This window comes from Jaculus jaculus, chromosome 10, assembly GCF_020740685.1.
Source record: "Jaculus jaculus isolate mJacJac1 chromosome 10, mJacJac1.mat.Y.cur, whole genome shotgun sequence".
Classification (NCBI taxonomy): domain Eukaryota; kingdom Metazoa; phylum Chordata; class Mammalia; order Rodentia; family Dipodidae; genus Jaculus; species Jaculus jaculus.
In genome coordinates, this window is record NC_059111.1 from 103,699,531 (window position 1) to 103,726,458 (window position 26,928).

Here is a 26,928-nt window from a genome sequence, read left to right on the forward strand (position 1 = left end):
GTGCAGGTGAACCCACCATGAGAGTATGCAAGCAGAGGCCAGAGGAGAAAATTGGTGTCCTCTATTTCTCTTCCACTTTGTTTCTATGAGACAGAATCTCTCACTGAACCTGAAGTTTCATTTTATTTATTTTATTTTTATTTTTGGTAACACTGGCTGACCAGCAAGTCCCAGTAATTGTCCTTTCTCAATCTCTTCCCTAGAACTGGGGTGATAGCATGGGTGGCCATGGTGACATTTTACATGGGAGCTATGGGTCAAACTCTGGCCCTCTCCAGCATTCATGTTGCACAGCAAGCGCCTTGTCAGCTGATCCATCTTCTACTCCTGAGATCATATCATTTTGACAATGGGAAAGCACTGAATAATAGAGAGAATTCAGACACGAGTCTCCTAGTAGCACACAGGGGAAAGTATTACCAACACATAGGAACAAGTCATTAGAGGTTTGGATGAAGAAATGGCCCGGGCAAAGCCTGGTTGTTTCTGTAAGAGAGGCAGAGAGGAAAGAGAGATATAGAGGGTTACCACATGAACTTGAGTTGGGAGTAACTAGTTGGTTGGCTAAGTAGAACTTGGGGTGGCCCTCTATTTAAGCCCGTAGAAAATTAAGTCAAAAAGCCAGGTTGAGGGAGCTAATCAATCTCTATGTTATAGCTAGGCTTTCCAGGGTGATAAACATATGATATTCTAAGGCATCCTATCCTTCTACTAATGTACTATTGTAAAGCAATTAGCAGTGGTTAATTCAAGATGATTCTATATGAAACACATGGAGAGTTCACCAGTTGACATTGACTGTGGAAGCAAGCAACTTCTTTCTCCCCAAACCACCGTGGGGAATTCACTGCTAACTCTTTGTGAAGGATAAGTTGCACTCCCAGCCCTGTCCCTGCACCCATGAGGTGACATGGGCTATTTGTTTTGCCCTCCATGCACAATCCTATTGACTAAACGTTCTGCACTTGCACACTTCAGTGGACTCATGTCCAGAGGAATGCGATGAACTTCCAGCATCTCCCCGTACTTGGCCTCCACTGAGCTTTCTGCCCCTTCCTGTCAGCACTCCTCGGTCCTGGACTTCCATGTGACCTTGGGCTTCTGCTTCCTTTGTCATTCAGTACGGGACAGCTGCAGAATCAGTGTTTTATGAAATTCTTGATTAGAAAATAATTTGAAAATTTTGTAAGAGCCAGAGTCAAAAATTATGTGGATAAGTGCATGGTGGTAAGTGGGGAAATGGGAGTTAAGGTTGAAAGAGAATAAAAAATAAATAAAGGATAAGGACTTTTTAAACATAATTTTGTATATACTCCCATTATATCAAATGCTACCCCATAAGTGAATTTGTTTATATCAGTATTACTTGAAATTCAGAGAAAACTTGTTTGAAGTATATGTATTATGAATTCTATTTTAATATTGAAGAGAGGGTGTTATGAACGAAGTTAATGCTTTCCAATGTGTGCTAGAAGTCTTCAACTCACAAGGAGAAAAATGGAAGAGTAGGGAAGGAAGAAAAGAGCAGGGAAGAGAAAAACAATGAAAATGGAGATGAAAGAAAGATAAATAGACTGAGTTATAGCAATCAGAAAGTCCTATGGGAATTATGATCTGACTTCCTCCCCTGTCCCTATCACAAGTCCATGCAGTGATGAGGTAAAGAAGACATATTTCTATGGACTGTGACAGGCATAAAAAGTACAAAAGTGCTGTAATTTTGATTCGTTTCCTAAGTATGAAACTGGCTATCAGATAATCTCTGACACACTGTCATTGTCTACTCTCATTTAAAACAAATTCTGTGCTGGAGAGATGGCTTAGCAGTTTATGTGTTCACCTGCAAAGCCAAAGGATCCTGTATGACTCTCCAGGACCCACGTAAGCCACATGCACAAGGAGACGCATGCTTCTGGACATTGTTTGCAGTGGCTAGAGGCCCTGGCATGCCATTCTTTCTCTCTCTCAAATAAATAAGTAGAATATTTTTTGAAAAATATTGCAATTATATTATATTATATTACCTCTATCCTATCAGAAGATCCTACTCTTTTTTAAAAATTACTTTATTTTAATTTAAATTATTTGAGAGACAGAAAGGAACAGATGAGATCAGGGAAAGATAGAGAATATACACCATAGCCTTTCACTCTTGTAAATGAACTCCAAATGCATATGCCATCATGTACATCTGGGTACTTGTCTACTGGGGAATTGAACCTGGGTCTTTAGTCTTCACAGACAAGTGCCTTAGCCAATACGTTTCTCTCCAGCGCCAGAAGACCCTACTCTTACTCAAGTGTCTCTACCCCTTCAAAACATGCCTCAGTCTTTGATAAGTTGTCCAGTTTTGTCAAGGTTGCTTTGGGGTTTAAATGACAGGAACAAAGATAATATTTTGACATACTAAATGCCCTAAGAGAGATACTGATAGTCCCCAATACTTTTTAAGTAAAATGATATTGGATTGTGTTTGATTAAGTTTCAAGTAGACATCTTCTTGGGTATGGCAGATTGCTTCCCCAGTCACAGAAACTCAGTCATACTTAACATCAACAAAAAGAGTTATAACTACATTGTCTGAGGAAAATCCAGATTTAACTAATAGTCAGCCATATATGTTCAAATACAGAGTGTGTTTCTGCATATTACACAGGACACTCTACATGCTAAAGCTGGGCTTGTCTCTCACAGAGCACAAAGGACCATTTTTTTTTTCAGAGTTGACTGCACAACTTTATTTTCATATGAAAAATAGATTTCTGAAGAAGAATACAAAAATTACTATTACATAAAGAGGAGCTTTAAGTACATTCTTTTTCATTGTAACTAGATTTACCAGTGTATACATTCAGTATATGCAGTTTAAAACAATTCACTGGCATTATCAAAAACATTTCAAGATTAAAAACAATAAAACATCCATGTAGCACTCTAATTTCAAATGGTTTACCGGGCTCATGAATTCATAAAAAGTTGACACTCTCAAGTCACAAAGGCAGAAAGGGGAACCAGAGAGCAAGCTGCTAACGAAAGCACACTCCTGGGGTGATAACTGTGTTTGTTGGGTCACTGACGGTTGTTGCTTTACTACACAGAGTGCATGCCCCATCATCTCACCTCTCCTGGTCCCCACAAAGGTAAAGTCACTTTCCATTGACTGATGTAGAGAACCTCAGCCCTGGCTTATATGAAGATCAGCGGATGTTCTCAACATACCCCAGCATTTATGTTGTGTTTCCTTGGTCATCCCTCTACCAAAGTAAGAATCCGGAGAGTCATTTCATATGTCAAATGATGAGTTAAATGCCAGCAAGATCCAGACACTTGCCTGTACTGACTTTCACTGCAAGAGACAGAACATGTGTGAATGTCACAACTTTCTTAAAAAAAAAAAAAAAAAAAAAAAAAAACATTGACACATTAGTCACTTATCAATAACCAGGAAAACATCATTGCTTTCTTTTCGTTGGGTAATACACAGTAAATGTGAAGTTGACACATAAAGAGAATTCCAGAGGAGCTGAAGAAATGGCTCAGTCTGTAGAGAAGCTTGGCATGGCAGCACAAGGGCTGTACTTGATTCCCCGAACCCACATTTTAAAAAGTTCCACATATGGTGGGGCATGTGTGTATTCCCAGCATTGGGAAGCAGAGACAGGCAAATCTCTCAGGCTCCGTGGCTAGTCAGTCTAGCCTACCTGGCAATGTGAAGGTCATTGAGAGGCCCAGTATATACAAATAGAGCCTATTGTGCCATGGTGTGGGGAATCTGCATCAAGGCAAGGATAAGAAATTATTCCTTTGTTTTTAAAAGGACAGAATTACAGTGAAGTTAACCTACATGGAGTGTGGCATGCAAGGTGGTAGGAAACGCCAGACTGCTCCCATCCCTGAGGACTATTGACTGGGTTCATGACTAGCCTCCCTTCATCGCCAGGCTACCTTGGCCAGATCTACACTTTGTAACTTAATCTTCTCTTCAGGTTAAAATCAATATTGATGTCTACTACCCAAATATTGAGAACCCTGATGATAATCCAGTATTTACAGCCTGCATATGTAGTATACAGAACTTCTACTGGGAAATCCATGTTTTACGTAAGAAAGAATACTTCAAACCTAAATATCAGTGTGATATAAGAAGGAGAATCTAGCAGAAGTCACAGTGCAGAGACATGAGAGGATTTGGCAGGAAGCAATGAAAGTAACTGATCCAAGACATAGACAGGGCAGGTAGAGAGAGACCTCCAGGCTAAGGAGGGAAGTATGGTGAGGAACAGCTGTGCAACATATATAAAACAGGAATTGAGAACCGAGTATAGTCATAGTAGAAAAGAAAAGAGAAATGGCAGTGAGTGGAGAATGAGAAGGTCTCCAGTGAAGATCTTTGAAGTGACGTAGACTAACATCACTGATTCCACATATAGGAGCATATCTCATAAATGGGAAGGTTGAAGATGTGACAGAAAATAACATCTGCCCAGAGAACAAGGAACTGTACCCTGAAAGTGGCTCTGTAAGGAAGAACTCAGTTACAATTTTTGTGTAACATGAACTCAATAGTCTCCTCTGACTCCTGGTCACAAACATCTCGCATTTGGAGAACATTCCTTAAATTGATGCTATCTAAGCAATAAATAAAATTGGATAAAATGATCTATGTGGAAAAAAATATTTGCCTAATGTCATATGTGATGCTACTTAATGTAAGCCCAGCACTTGAGGGTAGAGGAAGGAGTTTCATGAATCCTGGGTCATCCTTGGCAACATATTAAGTTGATGCTAGCATAAGGCTACATGAGAAGCTGCCTCATCGTCCCCAACAGAATGGTGGCAGGGAAGAGGGGAAAGAGGGTATCAACCCAGGATGTATCAATAAGAAATATGTTGGTAATCATCATCATCATGCTCATCCTCAATATCTTAAAGTAGAAAAAATAGCAAAATGATAAAATGTGGTTTCTATAACTGCAAAAAGAACGATCTGCATACTTTCCACAAGCTTGTTGTACCTGCACCGACGTCCAAGCTTCCTTAGACCTGGTCTATTACAGAAACTATTTTAAAGGCGCTTGGCCTCTAGTGGCAAAAGATAGGGGATGTCAGGAATGACTCTCAACATTTCCTATAAAATAAAATGCCCAGAAACATGATGAACAACCGTCTCCACAGAAACATGAGACACTGAAGGTAGAACTGAGGAAAGGTTCCGTGTTGCTGTACCACATCGTTCTGCATCCAGCCTCTACTCCCAGCTCTCTGAACTCACAGGATCAAGAATGGTTATGTTGTGTTTTCTTTCCACTACAAGAAGGAGCAGGACTTGGGATTCCTGGTGTATTTGGGCTCATCATTACTTTTTATACACACCCTTGTCTTTCCTACTCTAAGGAGAGTTCAGCATCTTAGGTAATGTGAGGTGTGAGATTAACATGGGGCCCTTTTACGAGGTAAAAGTAGACCCACCTTGTGGAGAAGAATCTGGCATCACTTAGTCATATCCTGTACACATGTACCCTATCACCAACCTTCCCAACTGCAGAGGATGGGAAGAGATACCACTTCCTTCTCTTATTTTATCCAGGCCAACACAGTATCATTATGAAAGACACAGACCCACTTAATATCTCTGCTTGCAAATAACAAAGGAAGGAAAAGCAAATCCATGATAAAGAGGAAAAGTAAACTACCAAATCACTAAACCTCAAAGGGAACCAATGTAATTACTATTCTACCAGCAGTTCATGCCGTCCACCTGGGTGATGGTGCCATGTTGCGAAGCTGGCATTAATTTCTGTATGTGAAAAGTAGGAAGCTCCAATACCTGCATTGCACCATTTAGTGATAACTAACCCTACTACTGGACACTGGCACACACTGATGATACCTCCTTAGTCATCACATGTGCATGATGTATGCATGTATGAAGTAGGACAGAAGGTTTCTGAATCACTAGAGGGAGACCTTTCATGTTTCTCATCATTCATTCTTGTTACTCTAATATGTTCTTCCAAACATTAATGAGACATAAAGACCTATGCAGTGTTCACATTCAGAACTTTACCAACATTTCTTTTTTACATCTCTGTATGTCAATTGCTGTGTCCTGGTCTATATTAAGTCTCTGACCAAGCAGAGAAGAGATTTTTCCACTTCTCAGTGGTCCAGGTTCACTTGACAGGACCAGGTCTATTGCTTGCAGCCTTCAGCACTACAAATTTTTACCTCAGTGGCATCTGCTGTGGCAATCCTCAGTGGAGATTTAGTGTTATGAAATCTACCTTCATCTCACAACCAATTGCGACTATCTTTGTGATTTTGGACTTCTTTGTGCTTTCATTCTTCCAAATTCTACTCATAAGGACAACCCCTTCTGGGTCCTAAGACTGAAGGTACAATTTTGAAAAGAGATGTTAATGCAGGATGTGTAATTGGTATGGGTAATGAGCCACCTGTATAATTCAAGGCCCCTTGATCAGGCTGGGTTCAATTTCCACTATACTGTTTCTACTGTATGAAGGATTTTACTGTTACACACACACAAATTCATAGAGTGTGGATCTACCAGTGCAGTTCATAGCCAGCAGAGCTTGGTTCCAGCATCTCAACATGGTACCATCTCTCAGGAGATGGCATGAACAGCTGGTATAATAACGAATATGTTGGTTCCCTTTGATGTTGAGTGAGTTGATAGTTTGTATTTCCTCTTTATCATGGATGTGCTTTCCTTCTTTTGTTATCTGCAAGCAGGGATATTAAGTGGGGTGTGTCTTTCATAATGATACTGTGTTGGCCTGGATAAAATAAGAGAAGGAAGTGGAGTCTCTTCCCATCCCCTGCAGTTGGGAAAGTTGGTGATAGGGTATGTGTGTACAGGATATGACCAAGTGATGCCAGATTCTTCTCAACAAGGTGGGTCTACTTTTACCTCTCAGCAGGGCCCCGTGTTAATCTTGCACCTCACATTACCTAAGATGCTGAACTCTCCTTAGAGTAGGAAAGACAAGGGAGTGTATAAAAAATAATGATGAGCCCAAATGCACTAGGAATTCCGAGGCCCGTTCCTTCTTGTAGTGGGAAAGGAACAAAACATAACCATTCTCGATCCCCTGAGTTCAGAGAGCTGGGAGTAGAGGCTGGGTGTAGAATGGATGTGGTACAGCAACACGGAACCTTTCCTCAGTTCTACCTTCAGTGTCTCATAGTTCTGTGGAGACGGTTGTTTGTCATGTTTCTGGGCAGTTTATTTTATAGGAAATGTTGAGAGTCATTCCTGACATCCCTTATCTTTAGTCACTAGAGGCCAAGTGCTTTTAAAATAATTTCTGTAATACACCAGGTCTAAGGAAGCTTTGGACTTCGGTACAGATGCAACAACAAGCTGTGGAAAGTATGCGGATTGTTCTTTTTGCAGCTATAGAAACCACATTTTATCATTTTGGTATTTTTTCTATTTTAAGGTATTGAGGATGAGCATGATCATGATGATTACCAACATATTTCTTATTGATATATCCTAGGTTGATACTCTCTTTTCCCTGTTCCCTGCCACCATTCTATTGGAGACAATGAGGCATCTTCTCATGTAGCCCCAAGCTGGCATCACCTTAATATGTTGCCAAGGATGACCTTGGACTCATGAAATAATTTCCTCTACCCACAAGTGCTAGGATTACATTAAGTGGCACCACATATGACATTAGGCAAATATTTTTTCCACATAGCTTATTATATCCAATTTTATTTACTTCTTAGATAACATAAGTTTAAGGAGAGCTTTTAAAATGGGAGACATTTGTGACCAGGAGCCAGAGGAGACTCTAACTGAATTATGCCATACAGAGCCATTTGCAGGGTACAGTTCCTTGTTCTCTGGGCAGATGTTATTTTCTGTGACAGCTTCAGCCTTTGCATTTATGATATCATCTCCTGTAGATGGAAGCAGTGATGTTAGTCCATGTCACTTCAAAGATCATCATTGCAGACATTCTCATTCTCCACTCACTGCCATTTATCTTCCTTTCTAATATGACTATATTCGGTTCTCAATTTCTGGTTTTATATATATTTCACAACTGCTGCTCACCCTACTCCCCTCCTGAGCCTAGATGTCTCTCTCTACCTGTCCTGTCTGTGGCTTGTAGCTTTTTACTTTGCTTCCTGCCACATTCTGTCATGTTTCTGCACTGTGACTTCTGCTAGATTCTCCTTCTTATATAACACTGATATTTAGGTTTGAAGTATTCTTTTTTACCTAAAACACGAATTCTCCAGTAGAAGTCATATTTAGTACATACACAAGCTGTAAATACAGGATTGCCATTAGGGTACTCAATATTTGAGTTGACATCATCAATATTGATTCTAACCTGAAGAGAAGAGAAGACTGAAAGTTACAAAGTGTAGATGTAGCCAAGACAGCCTGGGGATGGAAGGGAGGCTAGTAATTAACACAGTCAGTGGTACTCAGGGATAGGAACAGTCTGGGGTTTCCTAAGAGCTTTCATACCACACTCCATGTGGGTTAACTTCTTTGTAATTCTGTCTTTTAAAAAACAAAGGAATGATTTTGTATTATTGTCTTGGTGCATATTCACTCCAACATGGCAAAATAGGCTCTATTTGTATGTGTATATGTACATGTGTGTTTGTGTACATGCACATGTGTGTGTATGTGGAGGACATGCTAAAGCATCGTTCCTCAGGAACTTGGTCCACCTTTTTGAGACTGGGCCTCTCAATGACCTTGACCTTGCCAGTTAGGCTCTACTGACTAGCCACCGAGCCTGAGAGATTTACCTCTCGCTGCCTCCCCAATGCTGGGAATACACACATACCCCACCATACATGGAATTTTTTATTATATGGGTTTGGGGGATAAAGTACAGTCCTTTTGCTACCATGTCAAGCTCTGTACAGACTGAGCCATTCCCTCAGCTCCTCTGGAATTCCCTGTATGTGTCAAGTTCACATTTACTGTGCATTACAAAAAGAAAAGAAGGCAATGATGTTTTCTAGTTTGATAAGTGACTAATGTTTCAATGTTTTTCTTAAGAAAGTTGTGACATTCACACGCGTTCTCTCTCTTGCAGTGGAAGTCAGTGCAGGTATGTGTCTGGGTCTTGCTGGCATTTAACTCATCATTTGACATCTGAAATGACTCTCTGGATTCTTACTTTGGTAGTGGAATGCCCAGGGAAACAAAACACAACTGCTGGGGTGTGTTCAGGACATCCGCCCATCTTCATATAAGCCAGGGCTGAGGCTCTCTACATCAGTCAATGGAAAATGACTTTACCTTTGTGGGGACCAGGAGAGGTGAGATGATGGGGCATGCACTCTGTGTAGTAAAGCAACAACCGTTAAGTGACCCAAAAAGCACAGTTATCACCCCAGGAGTGTGCTTTGGGGAGTAGCTTGCTCCCTGGCTCCCCTTTCTGCCTTTGTGACTTGTGATGTCAACTTTTTATGAGTTGATGATACTTTGTGCTCTGTGAATGACAAGCCCAGCTTTAGCATGTAGAGTGCCCTGTGTAAAATGCAAAATCCCACTCTGGATTTGAACATGCGTGGCTGACTAATAGTTAACTCTGGATTTTCCTCGGCCAATGCAGTTATAAATCTTTTTATTGATGTTAAGAACAACTGAGTTTCTGTGACTGGGGAAACAGTCTGCCATACCTGAGGAGATGTCTACTTGAAACTTAATCAAAAACATTCCAATATCATTTTCCTTAAAAAATATTGGGGACTATTAGTATGTGTCTTAGGTCTTTTAGTATCTCAAAATATTATCTTTGTTCCTGTTACTTAAATCCTGAAGAAACCTTGAATAAACTGGACCACTCATCAAATGTTTTGAAGGGGTTGGAGACACTTGAGTAAGAGTAGAATCTTCTGGGGCTGGAGGAATAACTTATTGGCTAAGGCACTTGTTTGTGAAGACTAAAGACCCAGGTTCAATTCCCCAGCAGACAAGTACCCAGATGTACATGGTGGCATATGCATTTGGAGCTCATTTGCAAGAGTGAAAGGCTATGGTGTATATTCTCTATCTTTCCCCCATTTCATCTGCCGCTTTCTCACTCTCAAGTAAATAAAAGTAAAATATTGTATTTTTAAAAAAAGAGTAGTATCTTCTGATAGGACAGAGGTAACTTAATATAACATTATATAATTGCAATATTTTTGGATGTATTCTGATTATTTATTTGAGAGAGAGAGAGAATGTGTATGCCAGGCCCTTCTGCCACTGCAAACCAAGTCCAGATGCATGAGTCCCCTTTTGCATCTGGCTTATGTGTGTCTTGGAGAGTCAAACAGTATCCCTTGGCTTTGCAGGTAAACACTTTACCTGCCAGACCAGACCAGAATTTTTTTAAATGAGAGTAGATAAGGACAGTGTGTCAGGGATTATCTGATAGCCAGTCTCTAACTTTGGAAAGGAATCAAAATAACAGCACTTTTGTACTTTTTATGCCTGTCACAGTCCATAGAAATATGTCTTCTTTACCTCATCACTGCATGGACTTGTGGCAGGGACAGGGGAGGAAGTCAGATCATAATTCCCACAGGTCTTTCTGATCGCTATAACTCAGTCTTATGCATCTTTGTTTCATCTCCATTTTCACTGTTTTTCTCTTCCCTGCTCTTTTCTTCCTTCCCTACTCTTCCATTTTTTTCTCTCGTGATTTGAAGAATTCTAGCCCATATTGGGACACATTAACTTCTTTCATAACTCCTTTTCTAGAATGTTAAAATAGAATTCATAATACAAATATTTCAAACAAGTTTTCTCTGAATTTCAAGTATCTGCTATAAACAAAGGCACTTATGCGGTAGCATTTGATATAATGGTAATATGTACAAAATTATATTTATAAAGTCCTTATCTTTATATTTCTCTTCTTATTCTCTTTCGACCCTAACTCCCAATTCCTCACTTACCACCATGCACGTCTCCACATTGTTTAGAACTGTGACTCTTACTAAATATTCATTTTCATTTATCAATTTATCAAGTTTCATACTCAGTGTAATTGGTTCTGTCCTGTAATGACAAAAGAAGCAGAAGCACAAAGTCACATGGAAGTCCAGAACCGAGGAGTGCTGACAGGGAGGGGCAGAAAGCTCAGTGGAGGCCAAGTACGGGGAGATGCTGGAATTTCATCGCATTTCCCAGGACATTAGTCCACTGTAGCGTCAGGCGAGGAACGTTTAGTCAATAAGATTGTGCATGGAGGGCAAAACAAGTAGTCCATGTCACCTAATGAGTGCAGGGTCAGGGCTGGGAGTACACCTTTTCCTTCACTAAGGGTTACCCGTGAATTCCCCATGGTGGTGTGGGGGAAAAGAAGTTGTTTGCTTCCACAGTCTACTTCAACTCCTGGTGAACTCTCCATGTTTTTCGTATAGAACCATCGTGAATTAACCACTGCTCCTGGCTTTGTAACAGTACACTAGTAGAAGGATAGGTTGCCTTGGAATATCATATAAATATCATACTGGAGAGCCTAGGTGGAATATAATGATTGACTTAGCTCACTCACCCTAGCTTTTTGACATAATTTTCTACAGGCTTAAACAGAGGGCCACCCCAATGTCTACTTAGTCAACCAACTCCTTGATTCCCAGCTCATGTTCATGTGGTAACCCTCTATACCTCTCTTTTCTCTCTTCCTCTCTTACAGAAATAACCAGGCTTTGTCAGTGCCATTTCTTCATCCAAACCTCTAGGGACTTGTTACTATATCTTGGTACTTCTTTCCCCTGTGTCTACTAGGGGACTCATCTCTGAGTATTCTCTATCATTCAATTCTATCCTGTTATCAAAATGAAATGATCTCAGGAGTAAAAGATGGATCAGTTGCCAACAGCACTTGCTGTGCAACATGAAGACTTGAGAGGGCCAGAGTTTGATCCCTAGCTCCCACATAAAATGTCACCATGGCAACCCATGCTATCACCCCAGTTCTAGGGTAGAGATTGAGAGAGGACAATTACTGGGGCTTGCTGGTCAGCCAGAGTTACTGAAAAAAATAAAATGAAACTTCAAGTTCAGTGAGAGAATCAGTCACATAGAAACAAAGTGGAAGGGAAAGAGAGGACACCAATTTTCTCCTCTGGCCTCTGCTTGCATACTCTCAGAGTGGCTTCATCTGCACACATATGTGCATGCACTATGCGTACGCATGCCTCACACAGCACACCATTCATGCCACACAATATCATATCTGCCTTCTATTGCTTTCTCCCTCTTGAATTGGATTCTTCCACTGTTTTATCCCTTTGCTGAAGATCGTTATAAACTTAGCGATCAGATATCCACTTTAGGGGCATTCTATAATGGAAGAAGTACAGAAACACATGTAGTGAATAATCATTTGAATACACACGCACACAATTTTTGAGAGACCCTGCTCAGATTGTTGTTAGAATAATCTAACAGGACTTGGGCTTAACAACCTCCAAAGAGCTCTGAATATAGAAAATGTGAGAAAAAGAGCCACAAACAGTGAGGATGTCTTGGATGTGCCCCTGTTGAATAGAACCATAACATTTTGGAGCATGGTGTGTGTTCCTGGGTTGTGGAAGGAAAATCCCAGAAATATGTCCTACGGGGTATGAAAGGGGACTTTACCCATCTTCCTGACCCCGACAGGTCTCCAGCAATAGGCAGACAACCAGGAGCAGTGCCCATGTGTGCGGCTTGCGGAGAAGTTGAAGAGCAGACATGCTGTAGGAGTTGGTCCTCGTGAGCACCGGGAACAAAAGAGCGGACTCCTTCCTTTTATCTGTAGCAAAAGGATGTTGGAGCAAGTGCACAGGTCCATTCAGCAGAAATCATCACACGATGGACTCACGCCCACTGTCACCTTGTTTGTTTTTCTGTAACAAGGTGAGCCTTCATCTGGAATTTTAGATTTGCGTACAATGGGAGAGAAATAAAGTTTTGGTGTTCATAAAAGATTATAAAGGTCTTGGATTATTACGGTACATTTCCTGATGGCCTGATTGTTGAACACTTTTTAAATATTTATTGATAAATTGTATTTTTTTCTCTTGAGAACTGTGCATTAATTTAATTAGCTTACTTCTTTGGTGGAATGATTTTTTTTAGCATTTCAATTTTGCAGGTTAATGTGTATATCCTAGATATTCACCTGCTATGAAATATGTAGAGAAAGGTTTTTCTCATTCTGTAGGCCATTTCTTCATATTGTCTGGTGTTATTCATGGTATTCATTTTGTTTCCTCTGCTGTAAGGAAGCTTCTCTTTTGTGGAATCCCATCTGTCAATTCTCTGCAATATGTCCTGTGCTGTTAGAGTCCTGCTTAGAAAATTCTTTCAATTTCTGATTTGATGTGTTTTCTCTATGTTCATCTCAGAAATTTTCATAGTTACAGATATGACATGTATGCCTTTGATCCATTTTGGATTGATTTTTATACACAGTGATAGGTGAATCTGGTATTGCTATTTGTAGAAATCCAACATTAAATGTACCACTTAAAAGAGGCTGTCTTTTCTCCATGGTATACTTTTGACACCCTTGTAAAATATTTTGTAGTTGCAGCTGTGTGGATTTATTTCTTGGTCATCCATTCTGCTTTCTTGGTCTGTGGATCTGTTTTGAATGTGTGTGGGGGCCAGTGCCATGCTAATTTCAATTTTACTATGTCTCTGTGATAGAACTTGAGTTTTTGTTACTATGGCTCCATATCACAATTTCAGGTGGCTATTGTGATTCTCCTAGCATTATTCTTTCCACTTAAACTTTCTTTGACTATTCCACGTCTTTCCTGCTTGTATGTGAATGTAGGGTGGCTTTTATTTCCGTCAAGAATATAATTGGAGTTTGGACAGGGACTGCATTGCAAACATAAATAACTCTGGTTAATAGAACCATCTCAACTATCTCCGTTTTGATAATCCATGTGCATAGGCTGTCCTTCTGTCTTGCATTGTCTTCACAGTCTTTATTCATTGTTATAAAGTGTGCATTGCAAAAGTCACTCACAGATTAGTTTGGGTTTATTCACAGCTATTTTGAGTGGTTGTAAGTGGGAATTATTGTCATTCATTTCTTTCTAGCCAACTTCATTATTTGTACATAGTAAGCCAACTGACTATTGCATTCTGATTTTGAACCCCTCTACATTGCTGAAAGTTTTATTGTAGAAATAATAGCTAATAGCTATCTTGTGCATTTTTGTTTAAAAATATGGATTATTTTGTCTGCAAATATTAGCACATTGACTTTTCCATTCCTGTTTACTTCTCTTTTATTTCTTTCCCTTTCTTATTGCTCCTCTTAGACTTTCAGCTCTGTATTAGTTATCAAATCTATGCTGCTTCATGGAATTCTAAAAAAGTCCCAACTAGCCAAGTCTACCATAGAAAAAGATACGGGAATTAAAAAACATTGCTGTTCCCACACATTTTTACTTTAGGTAATTGCCTTTATTTATGTGGTGTGTGATTGTGTGGGTATGTACTTGCATGTGAAAATGATTGGGAACGTAAATCAAGGGCAGAGAAGACCTCGGGTTTGCTCCTTTAATGATTCCTTCACTTTATTTTGCTGAAAGAGACTTGCTGAACCTGGAACTCCCCATTTTTCTGACTAGACCAGATGACACAAAAGACCCAGAAATCTTGCTGCTTTGTCTTTAATCAGCCCAAGAAATATAGCAATGTATCTTCATAGCCAGATTATTTAATTTTACAATTTATTTTATGAAATATCAAAAGAGTGAGAATTGGCTTGCCAGGGCTTCTAGACACCTAAATATAATTCCAAACATGTGTACTTCCTTGGGTGCATATGTCCGTTTTTTGTGTCTGACTTATGCAGGTTCTAGGGAGTCAAACCTGGGTCCTTAGGCTTTGAGGCAAGTGCCTTAACTGCTAAGCCATCTCTACAGCTCCATGCGCAGATTTTCATGTGGGGGCCAGGTATTCACCTCAGGCTCTCCTGCTTGGACAGCAATACTCATGCCTCCTGAACCGACTCCCTAGCCCCACCTTGTTCTGTTATTTCCTGGTTGGGGCTCCAATTTTTTTCAACTGCAGAAGAAGGCACATGTGACGGCCTGGACTAACGTGGTCTGAGTGAGTCATAGAGGCTTGACTTAAGTTGAGTACAGAGCAGTCATTGGTTAGGCAGAATGTTCAATATGTCTATAGTGGCCTCAAAGTCTTTGGAAGGAAATATCCACTAGCAAAAGTCTTTCTTTGTACTGCCCAGAACTAAGAGAAGGAGTCCATGTTCCTGCTCTGTTTCTCCAACAATCTTTTGTTCTCATTTTCAGGGTTTGTATGTTCTTGTATCTCCAATTTTGTGACAACATCCAGAAGTCTTTTACGTTCCTGCAGGATGCCGGCCTGCCAATGCCCCTGAGTGCACTAACAAGGACATTTCTTCTTAGCACCACAGGGCAGGATAGCACATGATTTTTGTGAAAGTCATGGTTTTACAAAGGTTGCCACAAAACATGAGACAAACACCAGGGAACAAGGTGTAGGTGATGCATTTTCCAACGATGAAGTGGAAAATTACACTGGAGCCAAGTGTGACCTGGTTGGGTCCAGACCAGGTCCTGACTTTGATGATGCGGACCATGATGAGTGTGGGGGTCTTGCTCCTTTCTCACATAATTCTCATGGTTGTCAAGTGAGTCATGAAGGTTTTAGAGGGAAAGATGTCTGTTTCTCTGGGTTCAAAATCAGGCCTTATCTTGGGCACTGACATTCTTCAGAGCAAAGGCTAAAATGAGAACTTTTCAAGCATTGACACCCTCCCCATTCACACAATGACCACATTATATAACCAGAAATGCGTGCCTGGACGAAGCAAAACCCCTTGGTTTGGCTTTCCATTAGTGTCTGCTGGTCATTTACCATCACCTAAGCTACTCTAGTACCCAGTCACTCTCCCTTGACAGCTCTGGTCACTTCCTCTGATAGTCTTCAACCATACAAAACAGGCTTTCAGTTGCCTTTCAGAGAAAAAAAAAACAAAACATGCTTCCTATGCACAGTAAGAAATATCTAGCCACAGACAGTGCCAATGAAACAAGTAGTTTCCTAAATGAATAGAAAAGAAGGACTTCAGGTGCACTCATGTGTGTGTGTGTGTGCACGTGTGTAAGCCAGAAGATAACCTCAGGTGTCATCTTCAGAGAGACGCTCCACCTAGTTCTGAGACAGTGTCCCTCATTGGTCTGGAGGTCGTCTGTTAAGCTGGACTGGGTACCAATGAGTGCCAGGGGTCCTTTGTCCTGATGTGTGTGGTGCTGGGGTGGGGGCTCACTTCACCATGCCCGTCGTGTTTAATGTGTGCTGTGCATCAAGTTCAGATCCCCAGGGTTACAAGGCAAGACTTCACCCACGGAGCTATCTCCCCAGACTCAACAATTTCTGCATATTTCTCATTTCTTGAAATAATACGTATTGTATATTTGGCGGAAAATGTTTCAGCAACTGTATTAGTAACTTCACTGTGACAAAATGCCTGGAAGAAGCAATTTAAAGGAGCAATATTTTTGGCTCATGGTTTAAGGGTATATAATTCACTTTACTGGGGAAGGCATGGAAACTGGGTATCGGTGTAAGGAAATCATGATTTTTTTTCATGTGTTAGTGAAACAGGAAGCCAGGAGAAACCCAGCAGTGGGTCCACGGCTTAGCCAAAAAAGCTGCTCAAACTAGGGATCAAGTATTTAAGTTCATGAAACACTGCGGGGCACTTAGAGCTGAATAATGACATCAGTTTATTTTACTTATTTTTATGTGTTTATTAGACAGTATAGCTAGGAACAAATTATACTCATAGCTACATTTTGGTATATATTTACATTGGGAGATTCCACTGTAGACAATTAAGAATTCTTGATGTAGAGGAAGTGAAAAGAGCCACATAAGGTACAATTGTTCACCCAAGATGAACCTTGCCAAAGTTTCCAAATTTTAAATACTATTTTGTGATGATGAAAATCATTCAGAAGCACTAATGAAGCTATGAAAGAGAGAAAGTGAGAGGAGAAGTAGTAGTTTAGGGTAGAAATGAGGATCATGGTTCCTTTTGTCAGCCAGGCTAACTGCATTTCTCAAATCCTCACTCTTCCCCTTGTTAGGTCTGTGCAAAGTATTTTTGTTCTATCATTTCAATTTCCTCACAATTATCTGTTTATTTTCTAACTCCCACATAGATTATGAACTTAATATATCATTTTACTTATCTCTTTGAGAAAGAAAGAGGGAGGAAGAGATAGAAAGAGAGAGACAAGAGAATGGTTACACCAGGGCCTTCAGCCACTGCAAACAAAATCCAGAGGCATGTGCATCTGACTGACATGGGTCCTGGAGAATCAAACTAAGGTATTTGGCTTTACAGGCAAATGCCATAACTATGAGCCAACACTGGAGCCAAGATTATAAACTTAAGAGGAGTTTGAGAAGTTTTGGATTCCATTCTATATACACAAGCACCCAAAGCAGGTAATGGCATATGTGCATTGTGTATACTTGATAAATATTTGCAGAGTTGCTAAAACACTTAATGTTTTATGTTTGATTTGGATATGCATGTTCCCCTAAAGGCTCATGAAGGAAAAGCTGGATTCTCAGTGCCATAATGTTCAGAGTTGGGTCTTTGGGGAGGTTTGTGTTTTTGATGTGACTAACTTGCCCCACACCCCTCCCCGCCCCTGCCCCTTCCTTTTGCTGCCTCTCTTAATATCTGGTGTCATGTGGTAAGCAGCTTCCTCCCTATCTTCACACACAGCCATGATATTCTGCCTCACCCCAGGTCCAAATCAACAGTGGCAGCTCCAGGTTCAGGTGGCATTGTCCAGGAAGTGGTGGCTAATGTCATGATTACTGCTCTCACTGCTAGCCTGAAAACCACCTACGGATAGCAGTAGACATGGAAACACTCATCGAAGCACGGAATCTGAGGCTGCAGAGAGCTCAAGACTAATTTAGGAGATTTATAATATGCCTCCAAGGTTCAGTGAATATTGGGAAAGAGGGAAAAGACAGATTGAAAGAGAGCCACCAGGTGGGAAGGAACACCCTGAGGCATTGTTCCCTCACTGCATCCCTTCCAAAGAGAGTGGTGAATTCTTGATCCCATATACTAACTGATGAGGGCCTTCACTGCAAAGCAGGTTGTGGAGAGGGAAAATAAGGGTATAACCCAATGAGAACACGATGAATATACAATATGCTCATAATTAATAAAAATACTGACTCACATAGCTAACAATGACAATAAAATAGAGGCAGCTCACCTTAGTCTGCAAATTCTGAAATTTTGAACAGAAATAAATCTTTTCCTTTAGTGTTTTTTTTGTCTTGATATTTTCTCACAGAAACCAAAACTGACTAACACAAAAAATTAGGGTCACAGATAGAATTACTTCTATGACTATACCTGACTATGAGGTTTAGAATTGGCTGATGAGAAGAATTTGAAAGAGTTTGGAGAAGCAGGCTGGAAAAATTCTAGAATGCCATAAGCAAAGCTCACTGGGCTGTCCTGATGGCAGCTCCAGCCCAGAATGCTTGTATGAAAACAGACAACGAAAGCTATGTTGTGGAGGTCTCAGCAGGGAACGTGCAGTCTGTTAGTAGCCGAGGAGACTTGTGTGATCTTGCAGAAAACAACTTGTCTGCATTTTGTCCCTTCCTGGACACTTAACAGAGGCTGAGCTCACAGATCACAGAGTGGTTATCTGCTGGAGGAAGCTCAAGGTAGCCAAGTATTCAGGTTGTACTATGGAATTGCTTGCTTGCTGCTTTTATCCAGATTCATGATGAAAATCAGGAGCAAAGAGAACAATTGAGATAGTTGAAAAGCCTCCAGTATAACCAAAACAGTAGTGTGCGTAAATTTGGACCCAGTGAAGGCATAGCTGTTGAAGAGTTTAGTGCTACCTTTGAAAAAAATAAGTTGGTTGATTAAGTAGAGATGGACAAACTTTTACACAACCAAAAAGAAAGACAGAGAAGACCTAACCTAATCAGGGTAACTGTTGTTAGAACACATCCCATAAAAATCCATAAGATCAGTGGGGAATAGGCTGGAAACATATTTCAAAATGCAAAAAAAAAAAAAAAAAAGCTAGAAGAAATAAAAATTTCTAAATTCATACATCAAATTTAAATCAAGTATGTATAAAATGTGAACATATGAATCACAATCAAAGAGATCAAAGCAGTAATTAAAATCTCCTAGAAAGAGGCTGGAGAGATGGCTTAGCAGATAAGGCACTTGCCTACAAAGCCAGTGGACCTAGGTTTGATTTACCCAGGACCCACGTAAGCCAGATGCACAAGGCAGTGCATGTGTCTAGAGTTTATTTGCAGTGGCTGGAGAGCCTGGCACTTCCTTTCTCTCTCTATCTGCCAGTCTCTTAAATACATAAATAAATAAAATATTTTTTTAATTTCCCAGAAAGAAATCCACAGGATTCATTGCTGAATTCAGCCATACTTTAATAATTTAATACTATTACTTATCAAAGTATTCCACAAACTAGGAGAGGAAGGAACATCTTGGAAGCTCATTCTAAAAGCCAGTCTTAATGTGACACCAAATGTATGTAAAGAAACAGAAAACCAGTGAAGCTTTTTTTAAAATAATAGATTTTAATTTTTTTTAATGTTTTTATTTATTTATTTGAGAGCGACAGACACAGAGAGAAAGACAGATAGAGGGAGAGAGAGAATGGGCGCGCCAGGGCTTCCAGCCTCTGCAAACGAACTCCAGACGCGTGCGCCCCCTTGTGCATCTGGCTAACGTGGGTCCTGGGGAACCGAGCCTCAAACCGGGGTCCTTAGGCTTCACAGGCAAGCGGTTAACCGCTAACCCATCTCTCCAGCCCAGATTTTAATTTTTAAAGTAGTTTCTTTTTGTTTTATTTTTAAAGTTTTTAGTTATTTATTTATTTGATAGAGACAGAGAGAGAGAGAGAGAGAGAGAGAGAGAGAGAGAGAATGAGCTTGCCAGGGCCTCCAGCTGCTGCAAACAAACTCCAGATGCATATGCTGCCTTGTGCATCTGGCTTACGTGGGTCCTGGGGAATCGAACCAGGGTCCTTTGACTTTGCAGACAAACACCTTAACTGCTAAGCCATCCCTCCATCCCTCTTTTTATTTGATATTTACTTGTTTGAGAGAGAGAGAAAGAGAGCAAGAGCGGCAGATAGAGAATGGGCACACCAAGGCTTCTAGCCACTGAATATCAACTCCATACATGCACCACCTTGTGCATCTGTTTTATGTGCATTCAGGGAAATTGAACCTGGGTCCTTGGGCTTTGCAGGCAAGTACCTTAACAATTAAGCTGTCTTTCCAGCTTGTGGGGAGGATTAACTATCTAATTTCCCTGATGAAAATTGATTGAAAAATTATCAACAAAATTCTTTCCATCTGAATTCAAGAATATACATCAGGACCAAGTTGGTTTCATCTAAAGCACACAAGGGTGGTTCTATCTATACAAATCAACAAATGTAACACCAGTGTTGTAGTATGGCCATTTTCCTCAGAGAATAATAGGATCACCCCACCTGCAGTTAGAAGAGATTGTTTGGGCCAGGTAGCCATGTTGAGCAGCACAATACAGTGAGAGTTGGATCTACGGAGTGGTCATGGAACTGCTGACATGCCTCGATGAAGAGAGAGGCAAGATGGCCACAGAAGCTTAAGCTAGGAGACTGGCCGCTACTCTCTCCCTCCTACCATGGCTACAAGTAATCATGAGAGTCGCTGGAGTGTACAGGAGGTGGAAGGTCTGCTGAGAGGGAGATGGCACAGTTGGCCTCCATGGGTCCTACACCCACCTTGGTGTGGGGTTCTTGCGCTGACTCATGATTTAATCCTATAAAAAAAACTCTCACCAATATTCTCTAAGTAAGCCCAATAAACTAAATGTTTCTCTGAGCTGGACTTTTTTAGAATCACTTTGGTTGTCTATCATTTCATTGTTATTTTGGGTGACTAGACATTTGATCATATTTCTCCAGGAAAAGTAAACATAGCAATTATATAAGTAGACTTAAGGATAGAAATCAAGCGATCACCTCTATAGACACAGAAAAGACGACATTGGACAAAGTTCAATATACATTCACGATTAACGTCTTAAACTTATGAATAAGCAAAATATACCTCAACATAAAAAGATTACACATAAGAAATAATAGCTTACATGATACTGAATAAGGCAATACAGAGAAGATTTCTTCTAAACTCTTAAATAAGACAACAGAACCCACTCTGTTCAATTTTTTCAATTTACCACGTGAAAACTTAGGAAGAAAATTAAGACAAGAGAAGGAAATGAAATAGATACAAATATGAAAGGAATCAATCCAATTTCAGGTGACATCTTAAATGGCCATACAGACTTCACCAAAATTCTCTCTGATCTGCTAAAATTCTCTGAAAAAATAGTTTGATAAAAACCAACATATACATATAAGTAGCTTTTTAGTATATTTTTACTTTTTATTGTTTTAAAATATATCTACATATATTATTCCCCTCCCACAACCTTTCTTTGTCCCCCATCACCTTACAGTGATCCCTTCCTTTCCTAGCACCTTCCTTTCCTACCAGTCCCTCTTTGATTAAAATTTATTTATTTATTATTTATTAGCAACTAGAGAGATAGATAGAGAGAGAGATACAGAGAGGGAATAAATGGATGAATCAGGACCTCTTGCAACCGCAAGAGAACTCCAGATGCATATGCCACTTTGTGCATCTGGCTTTATGTGGCTATTGGGGAATGGAACCTGGAAATTCAGGCTTTGCAAGCAAGAACGTTTAACCACTGAACCCTCTCTCCAGCTGCCACATTCCATTTGAATGTCTTGAGTTTTTGCCCTTCATCATCATCCATGACAATCTACTGATGGGCCCAATACCATGTAGCTTTTAGGACTTTAATGAAACTTTAATGAAAGTGTTTATTAGATCTAGGAGTTTTCTGATAGATTCTATAGTATCTTTTTCATATATGATCATGTCATCTGCAAATGGGGATAGCTTGACTCTCCCTTTTCCATTTTTATTCTTTCCATGATTTTTTCTTGCTTTATTGTTCTAGCTAGGACTTCAGATATTGAGTAGAGGTGGGAAGAGTGGACATTCTCTCACTGCTGACTTTACCCCTAAGGTGACCTCAACTTTCCTCCGTATAACATAATGTTGGCTGTGTGCTTTTTGTATGAAATTTAATCATTGTAAGGTATGTACCACCTATTTAGATTTTCTACAGGACTGTTACTATGAAATGATGTTGAATGCTCTCAGACTTTTTTAGCAATTTGGTTTTTAGTTTCCATTATAGAAAAGTTAAGTGGCTGGTAGAGTATTGCGGTCTATTTCTCCTCTATTTTTTATGCTCTTTTGTTGTGCCTTGGTTATTTTTTTATATAGATGTTTTACTATTTTATTCGCCCCCTTTCTCATCTCTATTTGTTATTGTGTGTGTGTGCAAATCCTTTTTGGTTGGGTGTCTTCAGTAGGAAGTGTATTTCGTGTAGGTTTTTAGGGCTTAAATAGTGTTAAGTCTCAGAGGTATCTTGGAAGTTCTGGTTTTGCTCAACTCTAACATACCATTTTGTATTACAGCTGTTTACAAAGACTCTGCAAAGTAGTGTATTGGTTAGAGAAGGTGTGATATTTGAGTGTCGAAGAGAGGAAGGGATAATAAGAAGATAAGTAAGAGGTGGAGTTTGAATGAGGAAATAAGTATATGAATTGGAGATATGTGATGAAGGATGGAGACTATTGGAGCTATATGAATGTAGGAAAGCAGATTTTTTTGTAAGTGAACAACATTTATGAAGTCCATTCTGGTAAGAAAGAGATTTTCAATACACTGCTTTACCATAGAACAGATTTCATTAAGTTGTTTTAATCCATGATTTTTTTTTTTGTGAACTTCAACAATTTTATGGTAACTTTAAAAATCAACAACAAAAAGAAGGAAATCAAGTGTATTGTGATGAAAATGAACTCCTAAATTTTCACTCACAAGAAATTTGAAGATAAACTTTACAAATAGGATAATATGCTCATTGTCATTTTCCACTTCCCATGATATTATCATATTAGTCAACAACAGAAGACTCAAATATGCTCAGGTGTCATCAACGTGCACTTCGAGTGACTCTTGTCCACAAGGGAGGTGACACCGAGAGATGGAGCTAGCCTGGATCTTCAGGCCCCATGGTGCACTGACGCTTCTTAGTGAAGACAGGTCATTCTGTGTTTATTGAGAAAGTAAATACTTTTAAATTAAGAACAAAAGAGAGTGCATGAATTAACTTAAAAAGAAACGAAAGAGGAGACATTAAAAACACAAACGTGTTACTTATCCTTCTCTGTGTGGGAATTCCAGCATGCGATCAAGGGACTAAAATCAGTGTGTTGGGGTACTCTCGCTCACTCTGTATCCATTGTGTCCAACTTTATCGAAGTATTTGGAAAATCCTTATTTTCCTACTATGTAACCCAACATTTCAGAACCATGACAAGCACAAAGGCCAGTAATTTGACATACAGAATAAAGACTTCTCATACAAGCTACAATCTTCCCTCTCCCTTCATCCATTTCCCTTCCTTCCGTTATCTCTCATTCCCTTTCTCTCTCTCCCTACTTCTAAGATTAGAATAGGTCACAAGATAATCCATAATAACCTCTCCAGCTAAAATTCTATTATCATAATCACATATTAAAAGTTTTTATGTTAAATAATATAATCCTAATTTTCTCAGAAAAACATGAGCATTTATATTTATATGAACTATCATATCTTCCCTTTGTCATGTGTCTTTCCTGTTATATAAGTAACCATATTTTTGCTCTAGTTCCAAGAAATGTTGCCTTTGTTTTAGGTCACTACATCAAAATAATTCATGAGTAAATATCTATGCCACAGCTAAACTTCTTCCTCACTGGTTCATCCCCAACCTACGTTAAGTTGTATGTTTCACCTCTAGTACTTCTGTAATACATGTCCAACCTCAGTAGTTTTATTGCCTGAATATTTATGTGGACTCAAATGAGTCATTGTGTCTGTCTGCTGAAATATACGCTCATGCAGGAAATTGAATATTTCGCTAGTCATCCAAATTATAATTTATGGGGCATGGAGAGTTGGCTCAGTGGCTAAAGGATTTACTTGCATAGACATGATTGCAAAATCAACAGGTTTTTGTTCTTGTAAAATAATCTATAAGGACATAAAATGGTCATGAAATATAAGAGGGGCATTATAAATGATGTTTCCCTGCCAGAAGATTGACAAAAGGCTAACATAGGGCAGAAGGTGAGTTTTGCAAGAAAGGTGGTCGTGGCTGCAGGAAGACAGCTAGTTCCAGATGAGTTACTGTCATGTCTTATACTGGCCAGGGTAACATCTCAGGAGATATAAATAAGGAAAGCCTCAGAAAAACCATGGTTATTTTTTTAAATCAGTCATATGTTAAGATGAGATTCTAGGAAGGGCAATATGAAATACAATTTAGATAAGAGTTCTGGAAAAACATCAGCTGAATAAGGAATGGCCAAAGATAAATAAAATAACTAAAAGCTGAAGTTTACTGAAAGATAACATTAATTTCATCCAAGTGTCACTGAAGCAGACCAAAAATGAACCCAACATGGCTCAGGAAAATTTTGCGGAAGAGGGGGTGGAAAGAATGTCAGAGTCACATGTTGGGTTATGATATGCAGAGACACTTATCGTACCAATAACTGTGGGCTAACTCCACAATGCATGACCTATTTACATCAACAAGGAGGGTCCAATGGGAGGGGGTAGATCATGGATGAGCCTAAACAATGGTACCAAACTGCCTGTATTTGCTGAAAAGAAAACTAATAAATTAAATTTTAAAAAAAGAAACAAAAAAAATTATAAGAATTGAGCAATAAATACAGATGTCAATGATTAATTATACTGTAAAGCTATATTCCTAAAATGAAATGACTATCATGACTTTTCTTAGGGAATGAATGGTCAAGGACCAGATAAAAAGATATATATGGAATTCTAGAAGAATTTATAAGAAATTAAGTGTTGTGACTATCTTTTAAATGTGAGGTGAAAACATCTGGGCACTGATGACTCCTATCATTAAAGTTATATGTTTCTATGCAGTTATTTTATATTACGCACAAGTAAGAATTAAATGGAAGTTCATCACCTGAAATTAAAAACAGCTAGGGAGAGGATTAGTAAAAATACAAAATTTTTTAAAAAGACAATGATTTACACTGAAAATAAGGATGGATTACAAACATAGAGTTAAAGACATACAGACCATGGGGGTTGGAGAGATGGCTTAGTGGTTAAGGCACTTGCCTGCAAAGCCAAAGGATCCTGGTTCAATTCCCCAGGACCCACTTATTTCTCTTTCTCTCTCTCTCTCTCTCTCTCTCTCTCTCTCTCTCTCTCTCTCTCTCTCTCTGTGTGTGTGTGTGTGTGTGTGTGTCACTCTCTCTCCCTATTTCTGTATCTCTTTCTCTCTCAAATAAATAAAAAAATATTAAAAAAGACATACAGACTATGATTAAGGAGAAAGGGATATTCATTTGTAAAAAGTGTCTCAGGAAAAGTAGTAATTATTGGGAAACAAGTAAGTTTTGAGGATATATTGCTCTATATATCCAGTTTATGAAGCTGATAGAAGACATGAAACTGCAAGGATGAAAGAAATAGGACTCAGCAAAGGTAAATACAAAAAGTAATCACATTTGCCCATCACCTATGCCTACTGGAAAAAAAAAAAAAAAAGAAAGAAAGGTCAGGAGCCAGACAAACAGCCGTTCTACCATCTTGTCCCACAACCAAAAATTATAGCTGACATAAAATTGAAACAATGTAAATCCATGAAAGTATAATAGTCAAAATTCTAGGTGTAAGAAAAAGACTTCATTAAGCACATGAGAAAACGCTGAAGGTAAATAATCCCTTACTCTCGCCCACTCAGGAAATCCGTGGTAAACTCAGCGGCTCACGTCTAAAGGTGGAGGCAAGAGGTAGGAGGAGGGGAGAGGAGATCAGGGAAGAGAGGCTGGTTGGGGAGAAGGAGACCAATGGAATGGGAATGCAAAGGGAGTGGAAAGAAGGCAGTGTGAGTGAACTATGATCAAAGAATATTGTAAATATGTGAAAAATCATCATAAACTTAAAAAGGATAGACTTAATTTTGTCCATAGCAGGAATAACAAAAATTTAACAACTACTAATAAAAAAAAAAAAATGCCTAAAGATTAATCCTCTTCTGTTAGTCGTCCCATTGGGAAACAAGCCCTCTCTACCCTTTATTATTGACATGCAAGTATTGCATAAAACTGGAGAACGATAAGAAAAAAGCTCATTAAATTTGTGTGTTTCTATTTGATATCCTGCTTGGACTTTGGGGACTTTACCATGAAAATATTCATGCAAGTATACATATAGCATTGCTTATGAAACAGACTTTCCATTATATCCTATTTTCAATATTAACACTTTTAAGGGAACCATAGTGTCTACTAATTAACAGCTGCTGAAATAAATTATGGTTACATACACAACTGAAAACATACATAGTTATAAAAGATTGAATTCAGGCTGGAGAGATGGCTCAGAGGGTAAGGCACTAACCTGCAAAGCCTAATGACCCAGGCTCAGTTCCCAAATATCCACATAAAGCCAGGTGCACATAAAAAAGAAATATTGAAGTCTCCCTTTTGTACTATACTGAAAACTCTCAGGATACTATATTATTAAATTAGACTATATTATTAAATTAGACATAAATTAGACATCTCTGACAAAAAAATGGCTTTAAAATCATTGGCTTACAGGCTGGAGAGATTGCTTAGTGATTAAGATGCTTGCTTGTGAAGC